This window comes from Megalobrama amblycephala, linkage group LG17, assembly GCF_018812025.1.
Source record: "Megalobrama amblycephala isolate DHTTF-2021 linkage group LG17, ASM1881202v1, whole genome shotgun sequence".
NCBI lineage: Eukaryota > Metazoa > Chordata > Actinopteri > Cypriniformes > Xenocyprididae > Megalobrama > Megalobrama amblycephala.
The window spans coordinates 39,350,765-39,360,572 of record NC_063060.1 but is presented as its reverse complement, the minus strand read 5'-3'; the positions used below and the strand labels follow the sequence as shown (position 1 = coordinate 39,360,572).

At 32.9% G+C, this 9,808-nt stretch overlaps 1 long non-coding RNA gene across 1 annotated transcript; it reads left to right on the top strand.

The window, feature by feature from the left end:
* The first annotated feature begins 592 nt into the window (after positions 1 to 592).
* LOC125252007 lies at positions 593 to 7,569 on the top strand. The gene is made up of 4 exons (XR_007181113.1): positions 593 to 2,415; positions 2,725 to 2,812; positions 5,864 to 5,940; positions 7,076 to 7,569. It is a non-coding gene; the product is annotated as an uncharacterized LOC125252007 (long non-coding RNA).
* The last annotated feature ends 2,239 nt before the right edge of the window (positions 7,570 to 9,808 follow it).

The window sequence follows — 9,808 nt, the reverse complement described above, 5'->3', positions numbered from 1 at the left end:
ATTCATTAATTAATTCATTCATTCAAATAACTGTCATTAACTTACAACTACATGTCAAATAACATGTCAAATACATGTGAAACTACTATATAAATGCCTCATTCATTAATTCATTCATTCATTCATTCATTCAAATAACTCTCATTAATTTACAACTGCATGTCAACTAACTGTCATTAACTTACAACTACATGTCAAATATCATGTCAAATACATGTCAAACTACTATATAAATGCCTCATTCATTCATTCATTCATTAATTAATTCATTCATTCAAATAACTGTCATTAACTTACAACTACATGTCAAATAACATGTCAAATACATGTGAAACTACTATATAAATGCCTCATTCATTAATTCATTCATTCATTCATTCAAATAACTCTCATTAATTTACAACTACATGTCGACTAACTCTCATTAACTTACAACTACATGTCAAATAACATGTCAAATACATGTCAAACTACTATATAAATGCCTCATTCATTAATTCATTAATTAATTCATTCATTCATTCATTCAAATAACTGTCATTAACTTACAACTACATGTCAAATAACATGTCAAATACATGTGAAACTACTATATAAATGCCTCATTCATTAATTCATTAATTCATTCATTCATTCAAATAACTCTCATTAATTTACAACTACATGTCGACTAACTGTCATTAACTTACAACTACGTCAAATAACATGTCAAATACGTCAAACTATATAAATGCCTCATTAATTAATTAATTCATTCATTCATTCAAATAACTGTCATTAACTTACAACTACATGTCAAATAACATGTCAAATACATGTGAAACTACTATATAAATGCCTCATTCATTAATTCATTAATTCATTCATTCAAATAACTCTCATTAATTTACAACTACATGTCAAATAACATGTCAAATACATGTGAAACTACTATATAAATGCCTCATTCATTAATTCATTAATTCATTCATTCATTCAAATAACTGTCATTAACTTACAACTACATGTCAAATAACATGTCAAATACATGTGAAACTACTATATAAATGCCTCATTCATTAATTCATTAATTCATTCATTCAAATAACTCTCATTAATTTACAACTACATGTCGACTAACTCTCATTAACTTACAACTACATGTCAAATAACATGTCAAATACATGTCAAACTATATAAATGCCTCATTAATTAATTCATTCATTCATTCATTCATTCATTCAAATAACTGTCATTAACTTACAACTACATGTCAAATAACATGTCAAATACATGTGAAACTACTATATAAATGCCTCATTCATTAATTCATTAATTCATTCATTCATTCAAATAACTCTCATTAATTTACAACTACATGTCAAATAACATGTCAAATACATGTCAAACTACTATATAAATGCCTCATTCATTCATTCATTCATTCATTCATTCAAATAACTCTCATCAACTTACAACTACGTCAACTAAATCCCAATTATTTACAACTACATGTCAAATAACTTGCATTAAGTTTCAACTACATGTCAAATAACTCTTTAATTTACAACTACATGTCAACTAACTCTCATTTGAGTATTAGTAGACTGTTTGGTTAGAGTTAGTAGAATAAGTTAACATAGTCGCAAAGTTACTTATAGTCAGTAGAATGTCTGTTGGGGAGCATCAAAATAAAGTGTCAGCAGATATTAAGCAGACAGTCTACTAATTCTGTAATGACTGGTAGTTGACATTAATTTACTGTAATTAGTAGAATGTCTAAAGTGGACTATCAAAATAATGTTATACTTGCACGTTTTGGCTATTTTGGTGTGTTGAGAACAGGTTTTGCATTCAGGATCAGACTCATTTTCAATTTGGATTGCACTAGGTCAAATTATGTGACTTTTGTGACTTAGTGTTAGCATTTATACACACTGTATATGTTATGCAAAAATGCAATATATAATTGTTGATACTTTTAAAAACATGAAAATCTGAGAGTTCAAATTTTTGGGGTGTACTGAAAAACCACAAGTAATACAACTAAGCATATGTTGAACCAAAAAAAAAACAACATCTGTAAATAACGGGCAAAAAAGTACACGCCCAAATTTCTAAACTTGTCCACATCATCCGGGAAGTGTGTTGCGTTTTCCATGGTTTAAAACCAGAGCTGTGTGAAGCGGAAAACCGAGCTCTCGAGATAGACCAGCTGTCAGATCTGTACCTGTAAACCCCACACAGACATAAACCCCACATCCACAGCACCTGTTTTCCACGCAAACAAAATCACTCACACTTCCTGTTGATGTTTTTCTGTGTCATCTTCATTCGAGGATTGCAAAAATAAATAGGCCAATTAAAATTTAAATGTAAATATATTATCATCTCGCAACGCAAGGTTTGAGCATGCAGGTTCTTCATGGAATAAAGGTTGGTAAAGCCTGTTTATGTAATCTCATATTTTTCTGCATTGTACACCATTCTTAAAGAAGTTTAAAATTGTGCTCTGTCTATGATGATAAAATGTTATTAACGTAGCATTTTTGGCTCCCAAAGAACTTTACAGTGATCTTTCAATCTAAAGAACCTTATTTCCACTATAAAGAATGCTTTGTGTAATTGAAAGATAATGTTTCTTCATGGAACAATCAATGCCAATAAAGAACCTTTATTTTTAAGAGTGTGTATTTTTTTTTTATTATTCATTTTGTGTATATTAAAGTCCAGCTACTTTTATAGGCTGTCTTCATTCAATACAGCAGATGAAGACATGATCGTCTGAATTAAGACATTGTGACTCACGTTCCATTATTCTGTTTTCATTGAGGTGAGTGTGTCTGTTGTCATTCTGTCTACCCCTTGCACTACAGCCTTGTGACCTTAAATACTGTACATGAGGTCAGGATGATCTCATTACACCTTTTGAACAAAAAAAAAAAAAAAAAACGTTCATTGTCATGAGATATTTTAGGGGCAGGACAATGATCACTCTGTTGGCTACCAACTTTGTCACAATGTTGTATCCTCTTTTTTTCAACTTTAAGCAAGCTGACATCTCTTTAAATGCAAGCTTAATGAGTGACCTATATTGACACAGCACAATATTTGATTAATAGATAAACAATACATGCTCTAAGGCCCTTGACTGGCTCTTTTTCAGATCTGAAAGGAGAAAGAATGAGAAACTGATTAAGGATTTCAAAGTGACTGCAAGTAAATATGCAAATTAAGAAAAACTAATTGCGAAACAAAGTTTACCCATAGTTTCTATTTAGTAATAAATGTTAGCAATGAGTAGGGATTTATCAGAAATCAGATGAGACACTGCAGGTGAATAAGGAAAAAACATGAACTAATAGTTATCAGCATACTTCCCCAGTGGATTGATTACGATAAAAATTGCAAACATTTTTTGTAATATGAGTTTTTTTTTTAAATGTTATGTTTAAATATGCAAATGAGGCATATATAAATATTTACTTAAAAATGAGCTAATTTGCATACATTTCTACTACAAAAATCTGAACATTGGATGAAGTCAGGTTCAGAATTCTTGTTTATTTATTTTTTTACATATTAGAGTCAAAGGTTTTTACAGAGTGGATCTCTTTTTATCACAGAAAAAAAAAGTTCACAATTTTTTTTTTTTTTTAAATAAAATGTATATAATCTGGCAAATTATATACAAACAAATCCCTCTGTAAAAACCTTCAGAATATCGATTTAAAGAAAAAAAAATCACTTTGAGAAAACAGCCTTTAAAATTATGTATTGTAATTGAAATCTATAGACACAAATAGATAAAGTGCCAAAAAATAAAATGCTTAAAGGTGGATTTTGGATGTTTTCTGACCACTAGTCGGAAAACAAAACACTTTATTAAAAGCCAAAAAGCCCAAAATCTAAAAACTGAAAAAAACAAAATTGTTAAATTTGGTTGTTAAACAACAGCAACATAACTACTTCTAACTTGACTAGCAGTATGATAAATAAATACAATAAATAAAATCATATTTATTTATTTTTTAGCACAACAGAAACAAATGTGCAGAGATAATATCAGAATAATGTTTAACTGGAGCTGTTCGAGGGAAATATAAATTACACAGAACATTAACTAGGTTATTCTTTTATTTTATTAGAGCTATTTTTGACAGGTCCATCTGTTAAGACAAGATTAGGTAGAGGGGTTTTGAACTAAAATTGAAAATGATCTTGCAGCATTATCTTTAAATGCATATATAAATGAATGTATGTGTGTATGTATGTACAGTCCTTTTTCATTATGTGCTATAATGATGCAGAAAAAATACAGGCTAGAAATTATGCAAAGTAAAAGTGATAAAAATAGATTTGAATCAAGTGTAGTAAACACATGGCACTGCATTTTAATATTGAAAGCATAAGTATAGGTGAATTCTGCATGATATAAAAAGTTGCACAAAAAAAACCCACACGGAAAAATCTCGCACTCTTTTTCCAAAAGTAACAGAGAAACACAAATGGAAATTTGTGTCCTGATACTATCCACCCCTGACATCAGATAAAAACTGACAGTTTTGAATATGCATTTCAAATAAATATAAGTGTTATGCTTCAACGTGTCTTTGACAGTCACATTCATGCTGCTTTGACCTGAATGCATCTAAAAATCTATTGCACTATATAATGAAATGTATGAATGCTTTAAGCTGTTTAAAGGACTGCAGTGAACAGTTTAAACTGCAGCAGGAGATACAATGCTGTTCTTATTGAGCACTTCACATCATAATTATTTTACTACATGCACAAGTATAAATGTTTCATGATGATGGTGCTGTAATAATGCAAAAACCCAGGCTATAAATTATGTAAAGTAATTGTGATTTAAAAACAGTTACTGTATATTTCTTATTATACAGTAATTATGTTTGTCACCTCAAACGTCTTAACGCTAACCTCTGGCATCATTTTGAAAGTAGGTAAGTAGGATGATCTGAATCAAGGGTTAGTATTATTTTCCACAGGAAGCGGGCGCTGTGCAGAAATAAGACATGATAAAACTTCCTGTCTACGTCACAGACGTCTGTGGTTGTTTTTCTCTTGTGTGAGGCAAGCAAGACAGGATGTGTGTGTTTGCGCATGTGTGTGTGGGTGGGTGACAGAAATGAGGACAGGAAGACTGATGCATGCACATTTTTGCACATTTTGCAGCTTGCAGAGCGAGAGAGAGAAATGTAGCACATGCATGACTTTGGTCTATAATATGAGCCTTATAATCTGTCATCATGTAGGCTTGTTTACCTACTGTTCAATACTGTTAAAAACACACTTCCTCTCTCATTAGGACTTTTTCACTGTTGCACCTACTTTATACATTTATTGAATTGTTCATAAACATTATTGATAACAAAAACAGAGGGTGTGATTAGTCATAAAAGCACATCAAATGTGCATCACATATAAAAGACACTACAAGTGAAAGAGTGATTTAATCATTTCTCCGAATGTTTTTTTCCGACGCTTAACCTTTGTGCTTTCCTTGAAAGTGTGATTCATGATAAACATCTTGCTCGTTTTAGTTAAATACGTACCGGTATAAGATGCACACATATAAAAGCGGGAATAAAAGAAAAATTGTGATACGGTTTTAAATGAGGCATTTATTCATTCCCATTTTGCAGTGTATTTTGTTTTGTACAAAAATAGCAAAGAAATGTTTTGTTTTTATTTATTTTAATCATTATTTCATTATATAGACATCAGTATTTCATGATATGCTGTATGTGCATGCGCATTCATGTGCAAAACACATTCATGAAGTCATGTACAGTTCAACAGATCTCTAAAGTGTCATCATTCATCAGTGGTTTGGACTAATTCCTCAGTAAATCTGCAGGACTGCTGATGTGAGGACAGTGACAGAAGCCTCCAGCAGAGGGCCTACAGCAAGATCATCCTCCCAGCCAAATCTAAGTATATACTGCCACCAATTGACATTATTGTAATCTGCAGTTCTGTGCTTACAATCCTATGTCATACTTAAAATGAACACTAGATAGCGCCATTGCTTTATTAATCACACCTGTGTGTTAACCTAAAAAATTCACTGAGTTTTCTTGAACCATAGATTTGCTTTCTCTGATAACATTGATCATTTGATGGCAATATCATGTCATTGTCTTATAGTTCAAATTATTTAATGTATTTTCAAATTATTTAATAAGGTAAAGGGTTAGTTCACCCAAAAATGAAAATTCTGTCATCATTTACTCACCCTCAAGTTGTTCCAAACTTGAATGAATTTCATTGTTCTGCTGAACACAAAGGAAGATATTTGGAAGAATGTCAGTACAGGTCTTGTACAATTAAAGAAACAATTAGTTAAACCAACAATTCTTTCTCCTTATTGCACACAAAAGGTATTTAATTATTGTAGAACCACTGTAGCCACGTCAACTGTTTTAACAATGTCTTTAGTATCTTTCTGGATCTTGGGAGGTTCAGTGACATTGCTAGCAATGGAAGCCTCTCTGAGCCATTGGATTTTATCAAAAAATATCTTAATTCGTGTTCTGAAGATCACATCACCAACGACCCCTACCACCCAGCACATCACCTGTTCACTCTTCTGCCATCAGGGAAGAGGTATAGAAGCATCACCAGCAGAACATCACGCTTCAGAGATAGCACTTACCTCCAAGCTATACAATATGATAAACATGGCTTGATGCTTGAATGTTTGATTTAGGTTATAAACTTGTGGACTGATTTCTGGCTGTGTTGCTTGCACTAAGCACTTTATGGTCTGGTCTATAACCAGTTGACACACCTAATGTGCAATATGTGTTGTTCATGTCTGTGTATATGCATTGCATTTATGTTAACTATGTGAGCATACCAAGACAAATTCCTATCAACTGCATTGTTAAAATGGCTAAATAAAACTTGAACTTGAACTTGATGAACAAAGGTCTTAGGGGTGTGAAACGACATGAGGGTGAGTAATTAATGACAGAATTTTCATTTTTAGGTGAACTAACCCTTTAAAATTTCCTGATAATTTACTTACCCCATGTCATTCAAAATGTGAATGTCCTTCTCTCTTCAGTTGAAAGAAATTAAGGTTTTTGAGGAAAACATTCCAGGATTTTTCTCCATATAGAAGACTTCACTGGGGACCAACAGGTTGAAGGTCCAAACTGCAGTTTCAGTGCAGCTTCAAAGGACTTTGCACTATCCCAGCCGAGGAATAAGGGTCTTATCTTAACGATTGATCATTTTCTACAAAGTGAACGCGCAAAGACTAAGTCAAACGCTCTTTACAAAAAAAGGTAAAACAATGTCGGACGATTTTGATGTTGGAGGAGAAATGAGATGGAGTTTTTGGAGCAATGAGATGGAGCAAATTTTAATAGACTTTTGTTTTTACCCATTTCCTTCACATCGGCAGTTGGATTCACTCTTTTCCCAAAGTCATCTGTAATTTTTAATTGTCAATACAACTGAATAATTTGAGAAAACATAAGCTGACTTCATAAATTCATGTTGATTTTCCTAAAATCCTGATCCATTTAGATCCACTCTGATGGACAACAACAACAACAACAACAACAACAACAACAAAAAACTCCCTAAGACTTCCTAGCTCATCCATCCAGAGATCAAAATTCTCTGTTTTTACTGTTATTTCTATTCCTTATGTTCTATTTTTATTCTTCTTCTTCATGTAAAGCACTTTGAATTACCATTGTGTATGAAATGTGCTATACAAATAAAATTGCCTTGCCTTGCCTAAAAAGTACCATTATGTTGATTCATGTTCCTTTTGTTTGTTTTTGTAATTCTCTTCATTTTGGTGCAGATGTGCAAGAAATCACAGTTTGTGGTTTCAAAGGAAAAGAAATAATAAATAGATCACTTTTAAAAGGTGATCTGATTTCTAACTGGATGTTGTTTAGCGGAATGTTTAGTTTTCATAATCAACACTCTAAAAAATGCTGGGTTAAAAACAATCCAAGTTGGGTTAAATATAGACAAACCCAGCAGGTTGGGTTAAAGGGCACCTATTACGCCCTCTTTCACAAGATGTAATATAAGTCTCTGGTCTGGTCAAGTTTCAGCTTAAAATACCCCACAAATTTGCCCCTATTTGGGGTGAGCAAAAGCATGCCTTTTACTATATTAATATATTGCTGGCTAAAAAAATAAATCCAAAATTGGTAGAAAAAATGGCTGGGTGAAAACAACCCAATCCCTGGGTTTGTCCATATTTAACCCAGCATTTTTTTTAGAGTGAATAATGATGTTTTAAACTTCTTGTGCTGCTGTTATGAACATCTTTTGAATATTTAAGTGGGTACTAGTAACAATATTTTGTATAATAGCTGACAGCACTTGAGTCACACACAGAATTTCAACATTCAGCATGCAAACCAGAACAATGGTAACAATTAAATTTTATTTAAAGTAAATTAAGTACTCTCTACAGTTCTTTTTTTAGTTACTAGAACTCTCGTGTAAGTGAACTATACTAACTTTACTTGAAGAAAATGGGGAAGCCAAATGCACATAGTTTTTTTTAGGTCTCACTCTCCATATCTTAAAATGGCAGATTAAAAGAGAGGCTACTCACTGCAAACCGTAACCTCCAGCTCCACCTCTCTCGACCTGCTGTGGGCATGATGGGTGGAGCTACATAATCCAACCACACCCTAACCCCACCCTTAACCCTATCTCTCCACCCATTGAACAGGCTAAGCTCCACCCTTGAGCTGCAGAGAGGTGGAGCTGGAGGTCATTTTGCTCTGCAGCGAGGACTACTTGGATTAAAACCACACTGTAAATTCTAACAAGTTCAGTTTACTTGAAAAAAGTTTGGAAACCGATTGCCTTATTTTTAGGCATATATTAAGTTAATAATCTATTAAAAGTACAGAAATCTAACTCTTCCCAAGTAAATTAAGTAATAAATATCAAGTTAGTTTAATGTCAATTCTAGTTAACATACTCTAGAATATTTACTTAATCTTACTTAAGATTTAATAGTAAGATTACATGAGAAATTCCATTTAACTAACAGTGTTAGATTGTGTTCTGCAAAACATCTTAAATACTATTATTCTCAACATGGCTTTAAAGGTCCCGTTTTTCGTGGTTTTTTGAAGCTTTGATTGTGTTTATAGTGTGCAATATAACATGTGTTCATGTTTCGCGTGTAAAAAAACACAGTATTTTTCACATAATTTACTTATCTGTATACCGCTGTTTCCACTGTCATAAAAACGGGCTGATGACTTCCTTGTTCTATGAAGTCCCTCCTTCAGAAATACGTAACGAGTTCTGATTGTGCCAGCGGTTCCTGTGTTGTGATTCGACAGCAGCTTAGCGAACCTTGCCTGGAAAGGTCACGCCTCTTACCATAACGTGGAGATGCACGCGCTCAGTGTTATTGTAAACATGTCTTTAATTTTACCCTATCAATTTGAGCCGGAATCAGACCCGGTGATTGGACTGCGGGATGAAAATAACAGCGTTTCGACGACATGGCGACAAACACACTCTACAAACGCAACTCTTGTGTATTCCTGTGGGCGGAGGTTAGTCAAAAAACTGTTTTAGTGACGTCATTAAAGAAGGAAGTAGAGGGATGTAGTCCAAACTGGCCGTTCGATGTAGGCGACTTCTGTTAAATAAAATATCTCGCTTGGCATTGAACTTTGAGCTTTAAAATTTTACAGATTTTATTTATACTCTAACAACAACATTACACACTAACTAAAGTTTGAAACATGGGATCACGAAGAACGGGACCTTTAATCTGCCATTTTATGCTACGTAGACT